Here is a 19552-nt window from a genome sequence, read left to right as displayed (position 1 = left end):
TTTCCGTGAATATGATGTAAAATATTTTTTACTCTTTCTGCATTATGAGTAAAAATGTTTTAAAGGGACTGGATTAGATTATTATGCACCATTTTATTTGTTTTAATTATTTCATATTTTTAAAATTTAAAAAGATCATTAATTGAAAATATTGGGAATAATTATGTTAGATTTTTAGACAACTATAACTTTAAAATCACAGAATTAGGTCTGTGTAATCATTTATGTTGTTAAATATATATTTTAAAACATAGATATCTCCAAAGGATAGATGAGGCAGTGAAAATGGAATCTGAACTCAGATTTTTTTGAGTTAAAATGTAATGCTTATTTTTTTCTAAGCCACATTGCTTTTCATAATACCAGTTTATTTTTCTAAGGAGATCTTAAAGCCCAGTCAAGCATATTTATTTTGCTGCATTGGATATAGCTTTGAAAATGCAATGAGAAATTCTGACACAATGAGTAACCATCAGAAAATAGATTAACAGAATAAATGGGAAACAGGCCACTGATTTTTTATCCTTATATTTATATTTTTCTTATTTTTTTCTCTATTATGACATAATTTTAAATTTCCCTAGTAGCCAATATTCTTGGCTTCTGATACACAATAATTATTTAACCCATGTATGTGTATATAATGTATATAAGAACTTGATAAAAAATATTTCCGAAATGAAGCTCTTATCCTGTGGAAATATTTCAGAGTATATACTTGTGATTTTAAAACTGTGTTTATGTCGTTTTAATTCTAGAGGTATTAACAAAAAACAGCTCATACACATTTCCATTTTAAACTTTTTTAGTGCCATTGATACCAATAGTAAATTATTAAAATTGGAAAGTATTGAATGAAATAAAGAAAGCTACAGGCTATCGTGGCATTAATTAGCATATCCTTGACATCTGAAGCTATCTATCTATTCTAAGAAGCCCTATGATGCACAGAAACACAATTTAAAAATGTTTTTATAGTAACAAAATGGATTCAGAGCTGAATTTATGCCTTTGGCACTCAAAAAAGATGCAGCTGAGCCATAAGTCATAGGGTCTATATATCTTCCAAGTTTATTTATTTGTTTGCTTTATTTATGTCTGCTGCTTTCAAAAATAATTTTGAGACAGGTTGTAATATAAGGCCAATGGAACAGGCTTGTTAAAATGAAGATAAATTTTCAAAAGTATCATTGTAAGAAGTAGAAGAAATGGTTATTGGGGGTTGGGGTGAAGAACATATAATTTTGCAAGAAATACTATCTAAGAATCATTACTTTAATTATATACTAAATTTATCCTGTACTTCCTGGAAGCCAGGACAAATTTCTAAAAACCAGGATGAGTTATATAGCTCTAGCTACATATTAGTTCATCAGCATAGACAAATCCAAGTTCTAAATCAAAGGACAAAGATTTTTTAAAACAATGAAGTTTTTCAAAAGAAATACTCAACAACATAATGAATAACATTTGAATATTTGATAGAGTTTTAGAAAACTCATTGAAATGTTCAGTTGATTATTTTATGATATATGTCAAACAGTGATAAAAATCTAAAGGGGATTCTGTTTATTGTATCTCAACAGGCTGTTAAGTACAGATCTACAGTGATTCCATCTGTAATAATTTATATTTTGCAGCTAATGCACTTGAGAAAAAAATAGTTTTAAACAACCTTGGTAGACCAAGGGGCTGGATTATATGAGAAAATGGATACTTCAGATTAAAACAATGTCTTAATTACCTAGTGTGATAAACTGAATAATGCGCCCCAATGATATCCAAATCCTAACCCCTGGTACTTATAAATGTCACTTTACATGCCAAAAGAAATTTTACAAATGTGAATTTACAGACTGTAAAATGGGGAGATTACCCTGGATTATCAAGGTAGTCCCTAAATTTAATCCCAGATCTTCTTTTCAGAGGGAGGCAAAAAGAAATTTTATGACAAAGACAACAGTCAATGGGAATAATGAAGCAAGATGACATGCTGCTTGCTGATTTTGAAAATGGAAGAAAGGGCTAAAGAATACAAAGAATATAGCTCTAGAAGCTGAAAAAGGCTGGGAAACTGATTCATCCCTAGAGCCACCAGAAGAAGCTCAGCTCTGCAGACACCTTGATTTTTGTCCAATGAAACATTGTGGATTTCTGATCTTCACAACTAAAAGATAATAAATGTATCTCCAAATTGGTGAATTTTTTACAGGACCAACAAGAAATTAATCCACCTTAGCATAAAAAAATGTTATCTTTACCAAAGTCAAAATATTTTAAAGTATCACATGCCATGATACTCACCTAGTGCTATAGTCTGAATGTTTATTTCTCCCTACCTGCCAAAGTCGTATGTTGAAATACTAATAGCCATGTGATGGTTTTAGGATATGGGGCACTTAAAAAGTAGTTAGGTCATGAGTAGAACCCTCATGAATGAGATTGATACCATTATAAAAGAGGTACAGAGAACTCCTTTGTCCCTTTCACACATGAGGACATGGCAAGAGGTCTGTGACATGGAAGAGGACCCGAGCAATGCTGGCATCACTGATCTAGGACTACCAGTCTCTAGACCTGTAAGAAATAATTTTTGTTGTTTATAAGCAACCTATTCTATGGTATGTAAGGAAAACAACTGCTGATTGCTGAAGTGGCAGGACAGAGGTGGGGGTGCTGATACTTAAAAGCTAATCAGCATTTTAAAAATCTAATATTAAAACCCAGAGAATAACTTCTGGGTTGGTCATGAATTATTTTGGCTCTTCTTGTTATATTTTAGATAACACAGAGTTCTCTTACTGTATTTTTGGCACCACTTTCAGCATTCCCTTAGACTAGTATTCTCTAGGAAATTAAGTACATGGCTGACCCTAGAATATAAAACCTATGGGAATGCAGGATTAGATTCTATTTGTAATTTGCATAATCTGTGGTTTATAGTGTGGCTAAACCAACAACAAGAAACACCATTCTTATTTGAAAGTTGATTTCCGTCACTCAAATTTCAATTTTGGTAGCAGTAAAGTAGGCAAGAGACAATTCTTCAGCTGAAAATGCTATATTAGTAGGGATCTAGGAGATGAAGTAGACTACTTCCTTTAAATTCCTGATGCAACCAACTCTAGGAACTCAAAAGAAAAAAAACTCACTAGTGCAGAATTATAGGGCATTCTGGCTTGTTTTTCAAGAGGCTGAAGCAGTGTTGTTATTGTCCAGTGTGGATATGTAAGCATTAGCTTAGAAAAATTATGGTGTCAGCAGAATGAATCCAGAAATTCTGAAGTATCAAGCCTCTTGGAAAAGTTTCTTTGGTGGCTGGCTTTGAACGGCAGAAATTCAAAATGTCTAGATGGGTATCATAGCAGGATGTTGGCTGCTTGTTAATGTATGATAACCAACAGCTCCTTACCTAAATGAATTGCCCTATTGACTGCTAGAGAGTTCTATCATTGGGGACCTCGCCTCTTCTGTGTTCCCAAAGGACTGTATTTAGCTCTGCACGTTCTTCACATTGCATATTATTCACTGAAGTATTATTTCATATTCATATTCTTCACTGAAGTTAATAATTTCTGTCTACTCCACAGGCATCTTGGCTTATTTATTTTTGCATCTGCAGCATCCACATAGTGCTTAGTATTTAGAATAAGCTGAATAAACATTTGCTCTATGAAAGAATGGAAGGAAACTCTGAATCAGTCTTCTTAAGAAAACACTACCCAAAATCTTTAAATCTTTTGGCTGAGTGCAGAGATCAAGTTGTCATGATGTGAATCCACTGATCAATCTTGGCATCACTAAGAGAGAATCAGACACTAGGGAGTCACTGCTACATGGTTCTATATGCCCTGTGCAGTTTTCCTACATCATTGAGATTGCTTGAACTGGAAGTTTTCTGGGGACAGGGACTTGTTTATACACATTGCTATATTACCAGAAGATAGAACAGTGTTTGATAGATGACTGATCAATAAATGTTTATTCAATAAATGAGTGAGATTAGAGGATAGAATAGCAAAGGAAGAGACAGATGATAGAGAAACCATAAAAGAAACTCTTATAACAGTCTAGGTATAAGTTACACAGCCATGGGTGTCTTATCATTTCAAATAATTTTCCACTTCATACCTGGTTTGGATGTTGCCATGAGCAACAAACTTCCCCAGTGTCGATTCCTGTGCCAAGTACACCTCTCAGGGACTCTGGAGTGCATTTTCCTACTGCACATCCACAATACTCATGAGAATATATTTCCTTTCTTTTCTAAAAAAACTATCAACTTAAATAATAGTCATAATCTATTCTGCCTTTTTTCTTTTTTAGAATAATAATTTTTGCTCTGCAGACACCATTCTTTGCTCAGAAGAATACCAGGAATTTGTTTAGGTAGCTTGCAAAGGAAAAGATGCCTTGTTTTTCTTCCTTTCCTAGTTGCATAGAGAACCTTTACCATGCACTAACAGTAGCTTCTTCTGTAAAGAAAAGGAGGTGAGTCCATTATATACTAAAGAAAGAAAATGTGACTTACTGTCTTTCTCTCTCTCTAACCCAGTCAATTAGCAATTATTTCCTATTCAGAATCTGCAGAAGACTTCTAAGTGAATTAAATAGCTTCCAAGATTTTATTCAGTTCTTTAAACTCTCTAAATACCATAGAACAGAAATTATTTTAGAATAATGACTTTTCAAAGTCAAAACTGCTCTCCAAATTCTTGAACTTTTAAAATCTTATTTCCACTTCATTGGGCTGCAGAAGTACAAAAGGAAGTTGTGACAATAGAGATTTGTGCACACCAGAGTTAGAATTGGGATACACATTACCTTGAGGATCTGGCAGTTTGCCTAATAATTGGAAGTTTGAGCAAATAAGGCAAGTAGGCAATTGGTACCATGTGTGCCTTTGTCAGCTGGTGTAATTATTTCAGATGAGTTAAATTTCTCAGCGGATTGATACTTGGCCTCAATTTTGAATATAGCAGATGACAAATAAGAATTTGATAATATAATAACATAGTATTTTTTAAAAATCAGTCTCTCTTAACTGTCACATTCTACCACATCAAAAGTTTCACTGATTCAAGTCCATTATCCCTTTCAGCTTTATCATTTAGCAGTGGTAGTCAACCTGGTTCCTACCGCCCACTAGTGGGCGTTCCAGCTTTCATGGTGGGCAGTAGCAGAGCAACCAAAGTATAAATAAAAAGATAGATTTAACTATAATAAGTTGTTTTATAAAGATTTATTCTGCCAAACTTAGCAAAAGTCCAACATAAAGTACTTGGTAAGTAATTATTATTATATGCTTTAACTTGCTGTAACTCTGCTTTATAAATTTTATAAAGTAAAGTTACTTCCCTACTTTATAAATCACCATTACTGTGGAACCAGTGGGCGGTTAGAAAATTTTATTACTAACAGAGATACAAAAGTGGGTGGTAGGTACAAAAAGGTTGTCTACCCCTGATTTACAGCAACTATTTATTTATTTATTTATATTTTTATTTTTATTTTATTTTTTTGCCATTGTTGAATGTATGGCCTTTTTTATTGCCCTCCTAGGCAGATAGTTTATTTAAGAGTCTTTTATTCCTTTTTTGTTTTCTGTAACAAATAAGGACATAATAAAACAGCTTGGGGAGGGAGTGAATAGGAATTAAATTTTAAAAACAGAATGTGAGATGGAGCCACATGGCCCTGCAGAAGAAATGCTAAGGGATTGAAGTCCTCAGAGGTAGAGCACATAGGTAGAGCCTAACACTAGTCTGATCTATTCTATAGAGTAGGCTCTTGTCACATGTGGCCATTAAGTTCATGAAATATGGCTGGATTTTGAAGGCTTAGTACAAAAAATACTATGAAGAATCTCAGCAATGAGTTTTTATAATAACTAGATGTTGACATGAGAATATTTTAGAAATGTTTGGTTGAGCAAAATATATTATTAAAATTAATTTCACCTTCCTTTTTACTTTAATTTTAATGTAATTACTATTGTACTTAAAATTAGATATTGTGGTTAAGATTATATTGTTCTTTTTTTTTTTTCAGACACACAGAGAGAGTCAGAGAAAGGGATAAAGAGGGACAGACAGACAGGAATGGAGAGAGATGAGAAGCATCAATCATTAGTTTTTCGTTGCAACACCTTAGTTGTTCATTGCTTGCTTTCTCATATGTGCCTTGACCATGGGGCTACAGCAGACCAAGTAACCCCTTGCTCAAGCCAGAGACTTTGAGACCAAGCTGGTGAGCTTTGCTCAAACCAGATGAGCCCGCGCTCAAGCTGGTGACCTCGGGGTCTTGAACCTGGGTCCTCCACATCCCAGTCCGATGCTCTATCTACTGCGCCACCTCCTGGTCAGGCTATATTGTTCTTTTAATTAAAGTTATTGAGGTGACATTGGTTAATAAGATCATTAGGTTTCAAGTATACATTTCAATGATACATGATCTGTATATTGTATTGTGTGTCTGCCACGCAAAGTCAAATAATCTTCAGTCAGCATGTATTTAGCTCCCTTTAACCTTTACAACCCTTCACCCCCTTTCCTTTTGATAGCCACCATACTATTATTGGTGTCTATGAGTTTCAGTTTTATATACTATACATTAGTGAAATCATATGGTTCTTAGCTTTATCTGCATAATTTATTTCACTTAGCATGGTATTATCAAGGTCCTTGTATGTTATTGAAAATGGCTGTATTTCATGTTTTCTTATGACTGAATAGTGTTCCATTGTATATATGTACCATACCTTCTTTATCCAATCATCTATCTAAAGGCACTTTGGTTTTTTCCATGCGTTGGCCATCATGGATAGTGCTGCAAAGAACAGAAAGGGGGCATATACCTTTGTGAATAAATGTTTTCAAGTTTTTCAGGTAGATACCCATATGAAGGGTCGCTGGGAAATATGGTAACTCCATTCCTAATTTTTTGAAGGACTACCATACTGGTTTCATAGTGGCTTTACCAGTGTACATTATATTCCAATTTGATAGTATTTATTTAGAAGATCCCCTTCAGAAGGAATTAAGAAAAGAAATTTTAAGCCAGCTAACTAGAAGTTTAAAGTAGTCAAGTTATCATATGTATATCATTAATTTAAAAGCTGGTAAATTAAGAATATACATTCCTTGTGGGCAGAAACTGTGTATGTGTTATCATCTGTACATATTCAGTACCTAGTATAGTTGCTGGCATAGACTAAGTGTTCAATAAATAATTGTATGAATGATAAACAATAAATCACTCAAATCAGAATTCTGAAATAAGCAGAGATAAAATGTTAGATTGCATGTCACCAAATATTTTTTGAAACTAGGCCCCTAAACATATCCAATTAAAAAATAAAGTCTTTCTTTTTTTCATTGATTGTATTGGGATGACTCTAGTAATTATACAGGTTACAGGTGCTCAATTCTATAACACATCCCTGTACACCACATTATGTATTCATCCTCCCAAGTAAAGTCTTCATTCATTGCCATTTATTCTCCCTATACTCTCCTCTATACCCTCTCCCAGCAATCACTACACTTGCTTGTGACCATGAATTTTTTTCTTTGGAGGAGTTAGCCTATTTTTGCTCAAACCTTTTACCCTCATCACTCAGCCCCACCCCTGCGAGCTGCCTGCTTGCTCTCTATATATGAGTCTGTACCTATTTTGCTTGTGAGTTTATTTTGTTCATTAGATTCCACATATGAGTGAAATTGTATGGTACTTGTCTTTCTGTGACTGGCTTATTTCACTTAGCATAATGTTTTCCAACTAAACAATGAATGGGTTAACAATGATATCAAGGAACAAGTCAGAAGATACATAGAAACAAATGCATATGAGAACACAACAACCCAGAATCTATGGGACACAGTGAAAGCAGTCTTAAGAGGGAAATAAAGTTCATGGCAGTACAGGCCTACCTCAAGAAACAAGAAAAATCTAAAATGAACAATCTAACTTTACAAGGTCTTCATTTTAGTGAAATCTGCTGCCCTATAACATAGGGATGGAACAAAGCATTGGCTCAGAGATAACTCAGATAAATATGAGCAAATGTGACAAGTGTATATTCCCATAGAAGATAGTTATCTGTTCTCCTATGCCCTTCTGTGGTGGTTTCAATATATTTACAACATTAAAATAAAAATATTCTAAATCTGACATCTATAGATGGGGTTCTGGGGTACATGAATGCTCCAAAATTGTGTGTATTTGTGAAAATGTATGTAGTGGGAAGAAAATACTATGGCTGTTATCAGTATCTCAAGGGAGTACCTTTACTAAAACATATTACCCAGCTATGGCTCTATTGCAAAATAAATAATATCAGGGTGATAGTAAAATAGTGACATCTTGTTCTTGTTTCAACATTAGCAAAAGTTAGCCTTTGACTGGAAAGCATTGAATCCTTTTCTGTTTTTCACACAATACTTAAGAGGGTTGACTTTCTAAAACTTTCATTAGAGATTTAACTAGCCCAGCCAGTATTTTAAAACACTGAAAAATAGCCTAAAAAGAGAGACAAAAACAATTTTACAGCTATAAAAATGTTTAGCCTGACTAGGTGGTGGCACAGTGGATAAAGCATTGGACTCGGACGCAGAGGACCCAGGTTCGAAACTTTGAGGCTTAAGCACGGGCTCATCTGGTTTTAGCAAGGTTCACCAGCTTGAGCCCAAGGTCACTGGCTTGATCAAGGGGTCACTCGCTCTGCTGTAGCCCCCTGGTCAAGGCACATATGAGAATGCAATCAATGAACAACTAAGGTGATGCAATCAAGAATTGGTGCTTCCCATCTCTCTCCCTTCCTGTCTGTCTGTCCCTATCTGTCCCTCTCTCTGTCTCTTTCTCTGTCTCTATCACAAAAAATATTTAAAATATCAATCAATTTTTTTGTCTACTGGGAATGTAGTATTTTGGGAAATAATTCTAGCCATGATGAAAAATTTTAAAGTAGGTTCCAAACGTATTTTAAATTGTTTTTCTGCCACCACATCTAACTATTCTAATCAAACTACTATCAGTTTTCTTACTAACATTAAATTTCCTTGCTTTCTAAGTTAGGCTCCATCACAGTTATCTCTGAAAAAGTTAAATATAGATAAACTTTGATTTGATACACTGATGACTCAGAGTATCATTTAGGGCTGGGGTAGTCAAGAAAGATAAAAGATGGGACTTGATCTAAGACTCACTAAAAAAGGGTAGATTTGGGAAAAATTGATATAAGGAAAGAACAATTCAGATAGAAAAGAGCTTGACCAATCACAAGGAGGAAACCTATCCATTTGGCCACTAAAGAAGAGTTTGTGTATGAAAGAGCTAGAAATAATTTTGGAATAACAATTTGAAGAGAACACTTAATGTGAAACTAAGATGTTTGGACTGTGTTGTGCAGGGAATAGAAAATCTGTATTACTATCTTAATATGTAAAATAGCTTGACCCAGGGCAAGATTGAATCCAGGGTGGACAGTTATGAGATTTCCATAATACCACAGACTTGAGTGTAGAAAGGAATGGAGAAAGATGATGGTAATGAAAATAAACCTGTACTACTTGATGGGAGAAATTACACAAATGGAGACACCATTAAACTGGATAAGTGGCTGATTAATACATAGGAAAAGGTTAAAAAACCAATAAAACCATTTTTCCAAAGTTATCAGTATAAATTGTGGAAAAGCAATAATACTTTGAACTTGGTAGTCTATAGAACAAACGATTTTAATAATTGTAATGTGTATGTAATTTTATTTTTTCTATGTGCCTTTTTGGATCAGTGGAGAAGAATTGCTTAAAGATAACTTTACCTTCAAACACCAATGAAGGTAATACACAGAGTATTAGCCTCCTATTACTACTATTAAATATTGATTTCTTCTTTTATTTTAGGAAGTTGCTTTCAGATTATCTCTCCTTCACTCTTTCCCTATCTCCTTTTTTTCTTCCTTCATTTCTTTTCTTCTCTCTTTCTCTCTCTCTCTCTCTCTATTTCTTTCTTTCTTTCTTTCTTTCTTTCTTTCTTTCTTTCTTTTCTTCTTTCTTTTAGAAACTTCCTTTGATGGTACAAATAGCTATTCTATCTCTAAAACTAAAGAATATTTTCATAGTACATGGATTTGTCTAAACTAGTGTTAGGCTTCCCTGATCTGTGCAAGTTCTGGGCCTTAAGAGACCTGACAGCTTTTACCTTCACTATTTTCAACCCAGATAACACACTATAATGAAGCTTAGGGTATCCTATTAAAGAGAGAAGCCACATGGAGGGGTCCTAGAGAAAGGGACACTATGTGGGAAATGGGGCTATCTTCTTTTTATTGATTGATTTCAGAGATAGAAACATCCATAAATTTGTTGTTCTATTTATTTATGCATTCATTAGTTGATTCTTTATTTTCCCCAATCTCCAGATAGCTTTATTACTGTGTACAAATTCTCCACAGAAAATGCACTCTTTATTGCTTATACAAGCAATTGATACACCAATAGTCCCACCCATGTTATACCACTGTTACGTGCTAGTGGTTTTAGATTACTGCTTTGTGCTACAAAGTGTGTTACACACTTTATATTACCTCATTTCATTCTCCCAGGTCTTGTTAAGTGAGTGAATACACTCAAGACTGTACAAAGCACACAGTGAGGACTCAATAAATGTCAGTTCTCATCTGCATCATCATCTTTCATCTCACTTAATCACTTAAAACTGAGGCATAGAGAGCCTAAGTAACTCCTCCAATGTGACCAAGCTGGTAAAGGGCAGAATCAGAATTTAAATTATAATCTCCCTGATTTCAATGCCATTTGGTAAGCATTTGCAGGCTAATTATCACATAACAAAAAGAGAAGCTGCCCACTTGGGAGTGATTCAATAAGTTCCAAAAACTTCTGTCTACGTTTCATTCTCTGTCACGCTAACCTTTCATATTACCCTACTGCGATACTGTGATTTACAGTAAGAAATAGGTATTTGGTCTTATTCCAGTTTCTGGCACAGAGCTCTTAAAACCCCTGGAATTTCTTAAGTGATGAGGCTTATAAAGGTGTCTTTTGGTATGTTAATGAGGTGAATTTCAGATAGCATATAGGGATGAGAGTTGGTTGCCAGGGGAACCCAAAGAGGCAATTAAGAGTATTGGAACTTTCAGTCCCACCCCATGAGTTCTAGGGAGATAAAAAGAGCTGGAGGTTGAATCAACTGCTTCTGGACAATGATTTAATCAATTGTGCCAACGTAATGAAACCTCCATAAAAATCCTAAAGGAATGGGTTTGGAGAGTATTTAGGTTGGTGAACACATCGAGATTGGGGTACATAGGTGCACATGGAGAGGCGTGCCCTTTCCTATACCTTGCCCTATACTTGTATGACTAATGATTGAACCCACAACCTTGGCATATCAGCACAATGCTCTAACCATCTGAGCTGCCCAGACCGAGCTGAAAAAGGAGCATTTTTAACTGCCTAGCCCAGCCCAGCCCAGCCCCTCTTCCCACTGAAAGCAGTTGCATAACCTTGGAGCCTACACCAAGTGGAGCAGAAAAACCACCTAGTCAATGAACAGACTTTTAAAATATTATAGATCTTCATTGTTTTAGTTACTATGTTTATGCAGCAGTTAAAAAAAACCCTAAAACAGAAAGGTTGAATTTGAGGTATCTCTGAGACAGTCAAATTAGTAGCCATATGAAGTTTATAGTGAAGCTGGAGGTAGAGATTTTGAAGCTAATCACACATAGGTAGTGATTGAAGTAAAAAAACATGTGTGAGATTATCTACAAGAATATAAAATGGATAAAGAAGGAGTCTAGGATATAATCATGATAAACTCTCATATGGAAAGAATAGTAAGAGAGATATTTGCCAGCAATGAAACAGAGAGGAGAAACTAGAAAAACAAACAAACAAACAAAAAACTGGAATGACTAAGGCCCAGAGAAGTACCCCACAGAATGAGAAACACAGACCCCTGCAATGAATACTGCCAAAATGTATGATGACAGGACACAGTTTATAAACAGAATGAAAAAAAAATTCTTCCAAGAGGCTTAACATCACTAACATCATCTGGAGAATCAATTTCTTCAAGGAAGACATATTTGATGTCATGCATTAACCTATTCATGTCATAATCATTTCATCTTCCACAGAGTAAGTGCTTGTTTGTATTTGATCTTGAACATGATCATTTTAAGAGAGAAATTGAAAAAGAGAGACATACAGTTTCAACTTAATTGCAGGGGCATGACTAATGGGAAGATTATCTATATATCATGAGGCTAATTGTGATAATTTTCTGGCTCCCAGACTCATCCACAGAGACTGGAAAATTGTAAAATTGGCTTATTTGGTATTTTAGTTATCATAGCATCCATAATAATTTAGAATAATTAACACCATAACAGCATACATGTTACATGGAAGAGATGAACCAGTAGAGTAACTAGGATATTTGACTTCCAAAGTGGATCATATTTCAACATACCTTTCTTATATATAATATAATCAGTCCCCTTAAAACTCATGTAATGATCAGCATATCATTATTTTCTGGATTCATTATTTAGTTTTAAAACAGTAAAAATTAAAAAAAGAAATGTCAACTTTAAAGATATTTTTTAAATTCAGTACATTTCATGAATTAAATATGTACCTTTCTCAAACAAAAATATTACTCCTTATAGTTTCCATGATGCTTTACTCTTTTAAATTTTAAACAAACAAAACAAAACTCTAAGAGGTCATACACAATGTCAAAGTTGAACTAAATTAAGTTCTATTCGCTTATCCTTATAATCACTTTGCCATCACTGTTTATATAAAATCTCCTGTTTAAATATAGGAGTATCAATTACCACTGAGTTGAAACAACAACTTTTCCATAGTCAGCTCACACAATTTTTTTTTCTTTTTCAGAGACAGAGAGAGTCAGAGAGAGGGATAGATAGGGACAGACAGACGGGAACAGAAAGAGATGAGAAGCATCAATCATCAGTTTTTTGTTGTGACACCTTAGTTCATTGATTGCTTTCTCATATGTGCCTTGACCATGGGCCTTCAGCAGACCAAGTAACCCCCTTGCTCGAGCCAGGGACCTTGGGTCCAAGCTGGTGAGCTTTTGTTCAAACCAGATGAACCCGCACTCAAGCTGGCGACCTCAGGGTCTCGAACCTGGATTCTCCACATCCCAGTCCGATGCTCTATCCACTGTGCCACTGCCTGGTCAGGCAACAATTTTTAAATTATTATGAATTTACTCTAGAAATAAATGAACTATAGCCAAGTTAGTATGTGTAACTGAGATGTTAGTATATGTAACTGCTATGTAGTATTAAATGTTTGTTCAAGGAAAAGTAATAAACATGCATTAAATCTTACGTAAATATTAAATTCAGTAGTAGTCACATAAATTGTTTAAAAATTAGAAGAAAAATTTGGGGGGAAAAGAAATATTTTATCACAGATGTTGTTTAGAATTGCTGATGCATAGTGATAATAAAGATAGACCAAATTTCAGTCAATTTTTTTATTGGTGATTTCACAGCAAAGGACTTCAAAGAGTTGTCAAATTTACACATAAATATATGTGTAAGTTGATTTTTCTTAAAGAAAGAATGGGTGTTGAAAACTTGCTACCTTGTCTGTCAGTGATCTTCCTAGAAGGTATTTAATCAATAAATCTATGGCATACCGTCTATTCAAAGTAAAAGTTTCACTTTAAGAATGAGAATGCAGTTTGAAAAACAAACAAACTCGAGTATAGAGAGAACATTTTAAAAATGACATATTTGGAAATATTTTCATTATTATGAGATATTGGGCCAAAAATGATCAGTGTAATCTCTTAAAACTCCAAGATATGCACATTTTTAAAAACTGGAAAAAGAAGTCAAACTTTTAAAAAAATATTCTACAAAATATTCTAGATTTCATAAAAATATAAAAATAAGACAACAGATTAGATTGTAAGAACAACTGGTTGACTTCAAGAAAAATAAAAATTGACTAGCCAAATTGCAATAAGATTTTCATTTTGAAAAATATGTGTAAAATGCTTATCATGGTTTCTCAAGCTCAGCTATCAATGCACTTATCATATAAGGCAATTATTTGTGACTCTTTATACCCAAAGATCTGGGTAAAATAAAATCTCTCCAAATAACAAATATTTTAAAAATCATACTAGTTATATGGAATAGATTTCATAAACATTTTTAAATAATTAGTTAAATTTTGTATCTGAATTTGATTACAACCATTGTACTAAATTATCAAAAACCATAATAATCTTTATCGTTCATTCACAAATGATGATTATATGATATATAAATTCAGACTAGTCCTTAAAACTACTAAGTAGCACCTCTTTTGATGTGACAATTACAAAGTTCATTAATAGTAAGATAAAAAACTTCATTATTTCCATATCTCCTTCCAGAAGACAAAAGAACAAATCCTTATGACTTTCCATTGACCCTTAAGGAGAGATTCAGGAGCAAAAGAGATTGTGGAAGTTTCACATTTTTAATTCCATTTTTCCATGAGGATTTGATTTGGGGAAGACAAAAATCAAAATTTGCCAAGATATTTGAGCACTATTCAAATGGGATCAGAGTGCCTGAGTACATGAATGGCTATCAATTAATCAAAGTGACAATGCAATATCTAAATAAACAAAAATCCTTAACACTGTCAGGAGAAACATGTGTTGTTTCTTTTATTTTGAGGAGAATAATCAAGGGCATGACAAAATCAGAAACAATGTAGAATGTCATTTTGGTGAGTTATGGAATCTCTGCTATTTGGCCAAATTAGCTTCCAAGGTGTAAAGCAAACATTTACTGGCTCTTGTTAAGATAGCAGACAAACATTCCAAAGAAGCTTTGTTATTTTCAGAGAGGAAGAAAAATCCTAGGTTTGCATCATTAAAATATTTTATTCTAAAGGAGCCACAGATCGTTTTGAAACTCTTGTAAATAATACCATCAAAGCTGGGCTAAGTTTAGTAAAATTTTAAGTTTTCAGATTATCTTTCCACAAATCTCCTATAGATCTAACAATATACTCAGTGTTGTCCTTCACCATACTCTTTTTTATTCAGGAGAAAGTAATTTCATTTCAAGACAAAAGCCTTGTTATCTATCTTAAGACTCATTGTAGAGTGTCATTCACATATATCAAGTATAATTGTTCCTTACCATTGTTCCTGATTTTATGCAAAGTTGCTTCTGTTTCACAAAGAAAAATAGATGATGGATAATTATGAATAGTCATTTTAGTGGACTAGCAGAACCTAGAACGCACACAGCTGAGCTTTATACAGTAGCACAATTCACTTACACAATTTTTTAACATAGCAGAAATGAACATTTTCAATGACTAAACCAAAAATATAGTTTCTCTGTAGAAAAAAAAAGAAGTATATAGACTTAAAATAATGCTTAATGTTCAATACTTCAGTATTCTATCTTACATAAAAGTGATGTAGGCATCCAACAATTGTCCATCAATTAACTCAATATAATATGTGTCCAAAATTATTTAAGGAGCTTGAAAATTCTCTTCAAGCTGACATAGTCTTTTTTTTTTTTTTTTTTCATTTTTCTGAAGCTGGAAACAGGGAGAGACAGTCAGACAGACTCCCGCATGCGCCCGACCGGGATCCACCTGGCACGCCCACCAGGGGGCGCCGCTCTGCCCACCAGGGGGCGATGCTCTGCCCATCCTGGGCGTCGCCATGTTGCAACCAGAGCCACTCTAGCGCCTGAGGCAGAGGCTACAGAGCCATGCCCAGCGCCCGGGCAATCTTTGCTCCAATGGAGCCTTGGCTGCGGGAGGGGAAGAGAGAGACAGAGAGGAAAGCGCGGCGGAGGGGTGGAGAAGCAAATGGACGCTTCTCCTGTGTGCCCTGGCTGGGAATCGAACCCGGGTCCTCCGCACGCTAGGCCGACGCTCTACCGCTGAGCCAACGGGCCAGGGCAAGCTGACATAGTCTTAAACTTAATTATTGTGGAAATATAGCTAGTGCTCGGCTTACAACCACGATTGGTTCCGACAGACTGGTCGTAACATGATTTGGTCATAAGTTGAGTCGGCTATATGTACAGTACTGTGAAATGATGTTATAAAAATCTTTAAGTCATATTTTATCATAATTTTCTTTCACTATTGTTATATATAAATTTTCTTTGTTCATTTTATGCCATTTGTATCATCTCTACACCATTTTGTTTCTTATTTTTACATTCATCAGGTTTAAGTAAAACACTGCAATACCAGTACAACTAGTTTAATATTTGCAAAGACAATTTCCTCTTGGTAGACATCTTGGGAGGGGTTTGATGAAAAATATCCAAGACACAAAACACAAATTGCTGTACTGAGTCTGGGATAATAGTTGAAATGGTGCATGCGGAGATGGTAGTGCTGCCGGAAGCTGGTCCGCACTGTCCTACGCCCAGCTGGGCAACGCTTGTGCTGCCAGACATGGAGCAGTTGTGGCTAGTGATTATGATCGTAAAGTCCAATGGTCGTAAGTTACATAGGTCATAAGTCGATCAATATTTGTAACATTGTCAGAATAATGATTGAATTAAAAAATAAATGTATGGCCTGACCAGGCAGTGGTGCAGTGGATAGAGCGTTGGACTGGGATGTGGAAGGATCCAGGTTCGAGACCCCAAGGTCACCAGCTTGAGCGCGGGCTCATCTGGTTTGAGCAAAAAGCTCACCGGCTTAGACCCAAGGTCGCTGGGCTCCAGCAAGGGGTTACTCGGTCTGCTGAAGGCCCCCAGTCAAGGCACATGTGAGAAAGCAATCAATGAACAACTAAGAAGTCGCAACGCGCAACGAGAAACTAATGATTGATGCTTCTCATCTCTCTCTGTTTCTGTCTGTCTGTCCCTGTCTATTTCTGCCTCTGTAAAAAAAAAAGTATAAAAAAATAAATGTATGTTTTTCAAAATGTTAAACAATAACTAGAAGTAAATAGTTTTATAAGATTAGTCAACTGTATGCATTTAGAAAAATAAACATACCACTTAGGGAAAAAAGTATGCTTATATGATACTTGATAACAAATATAAATCAGAGTAGATATGCTGCTTTTATTAAACACTAAAGATTAAACTAGTCATTTTGCCATCTATTTATCTAAATTATGTGAATTTGAATTCTTATAGTGGTTCTGAGTTGGTTTGTTGGAGAATATATATATTTTAATTCAGTAAATTAAAAAATCAGTAGTTCAGTTTCCTTATTTTTAAAGAATTTTAGAAAAATTAAATTTATGTAAACAAGTATTTAAAAATCAAGTATTTTTATATGCCAATTAGAAACAGAGCTCCTGTAATTTAAGAAGCTTTATAAGCTAATATATTAATATTACCTGATGGTAAGAAAACACTGCTCACTCATACAGTCAAAAGTGAAGGTGGGAATGTAAAGTAGTACAATCATTATGGAAGAAAGTATGGTGGTTCCTCAAAAAACTGCAAATAGAACTACCTTATGATCCAGCAATCCCTCTACTGGGTATATACCCCAAAAACTCAGAAACATGGATACGTAAAGACACATGTAGCCCCATGTTCATTGCAGCATTGTTCACAGTGGCCAAGACATGGAACAACCCAAAAGCCCTTCAATAGAAGACTGAATAAAGAAGATGTGGCACATATACACTATGGAATACTACTCAGCCATAAGAAATGATGACATCGGATCATTTACAACAAAATGGTGGGATCTTGATAACATTATATGGAGTGAAATAAGTAAATCAGAAAAAAACAAGAACTACATGATTCCATACATTGGTGGGACATAAAAACGAGACTAAGAGACATGGACAAGAGTGTGGTGGTTACCAGGGGTGGGGGGGAGGGGGAGACGCAGGAGGGAAGGAGGAGAGGGGATGAGGGAGGGGGAGGGGCACAAAGAAAACTAGATAGAAGGTGACAGAGGACAATCTGACTTTGGGTGATGGGTATGCAACATAATTGAATGACAAGGTAACCTGGACATGTTTTCTTTGAATATATATACCCTGATTTATTGATGTCACCCCATTAACATTAATAAAAATTTATTTATATAAAAAAAGTGAAAGTGTTTCTGAATTACAGACACATACACATTCAGGCTCAGAAAAATAGAGCTTTTAACTTCAATTCTATAATAACAATTGTAAGGCAAGAGTCAACACAGGAACAGAAAAACTGCCCATCCGGATGAAAGAGATATCCTCCTCCTTGTCAGCTTTACATTATCCATTGATCTGAGCTCAAACATAGAAAAACAAGAAGACTAACAACCACATTGTCTGTTGTTTCTCACTCAACTGAGATTAAATTTCTATAAACCATTAATTTATTTAGAAAAATATCCAAACTGTCAGATCTTAAAATCACATTCCCAACCATTGCTGCCAACAATGGGTAATAACTTATTGACTGAAAATGAACCAAAATGAAACAGAAACAAAAACTAAGGAGAAAGAAAAATTAAAACTGCAAAAACAGAGTTAACAATGTTCTCCTGGTACTTCAGATTCACCTAAAGAGCCAAGAAAAACATAACTAGCCTTCAACCACATAGGAAGTGCACATCTCTGTCATGTAAGTTTACCAAGCTTTGTCAGGTGAATGTATTTAACATCTTGTTTCGACCTCCAAAACAGTTAAAATGTATTTTTTGAACAGGATAAAATCATGACTCATACAGATAAGAATTGATCATATATTAAAATATTCTAATATAATTCATGAGTGGAAAGGGCAGGTGTTATAACTGGTGCAAAAAAAGCATTCAAAGAATAAACACTGGAGTATTGATCAGGAATATTGAAATAAACATGTAAATGGAGGCAAAACGAGTTTTACTGCAAAGTGGGAGAGGAGACAATTTAACCTCTACTGAGCAAGATACTGAACATGTTTATCAGTTACCTGCAACTAACAAAGTGATGTAAATGAGCTAAAAAAAATATAAGACTAGAATCAAAGAACCTAGAGTGGTATCCTCTAGACAAGGCAAAAGATTCTCCACTGAAACTCATTGTTATTTTTCTATGATGTTAAAGGAAAATAGAAAGTTAGAGTTTCTTCACAAAGACAGTCCAGTTATTAGAATGATTATGCTCATTCGTTGAATATTTATATGCCCAGGCCTGATCAAGGGCCAATGACACCAATGATAACACTGTTTAGAAGTCACAAAGGCAGCTCCCTGAAGGGTTGGGGAATGGGATAAAGTGAAGGAAAATGAGCAATAGTCTCTGTAGATGCCCAGGCCAACAGGACAAACTGGGACTATCAGAGCAACACCTGGCTAATGCCGTGACCAATGAAAGGAACCATCAGAGCTTCTATAATTGTAGGAAACTGACTTATTCCCACTATGCAAGTACCAAGCTATAGTTTTCTATGAGCTGTGCACATAACCTGCAGGAGGGACATTATGTCCAGTGTTCTTGGAGGGACAGGAGTTATGGTCAGTGTGGAATGTTGGAGCCACTGTTTCAGAGAAGAGCATTTTCT

At 34.9% G+C, this 19552-nt stretch overlaps 1 protein-coding gene across 1 annotated transcript in view; it reads right to left on the bottom strand.

Annotated features, from left to right (window-relative positions):
• Positions 1–19552, bottom strand: part of IL1RAPL1 (interleukin 1 receptor accessory protein like 1) — a 1376054-nt gene that overhangs the window by 335290 nt on the left and 1021212 nt on the right. The window lies entirely within an intron of this gene.

This window comes from Saccopteryx leptura, chromosome X (genome assembly GCF_036850995.1).
Source record: "Saccopteryx leptura isolate mSacLep1 chromosome X, mSacLep1_pri_phased_curated, whole genome shotgun sequence".
Taxonomy (NCBI): Eukaryota; Metazoa; Chordata; class Mammalia; order Chiroptera; family Emballonuridae; genus Saccopteryx; species Saccopteryx leptura.
Note: the sequence above shows the minus strand (reverse complement) of the source record. Positions and strands in the feature narration are given on the sequence as shown.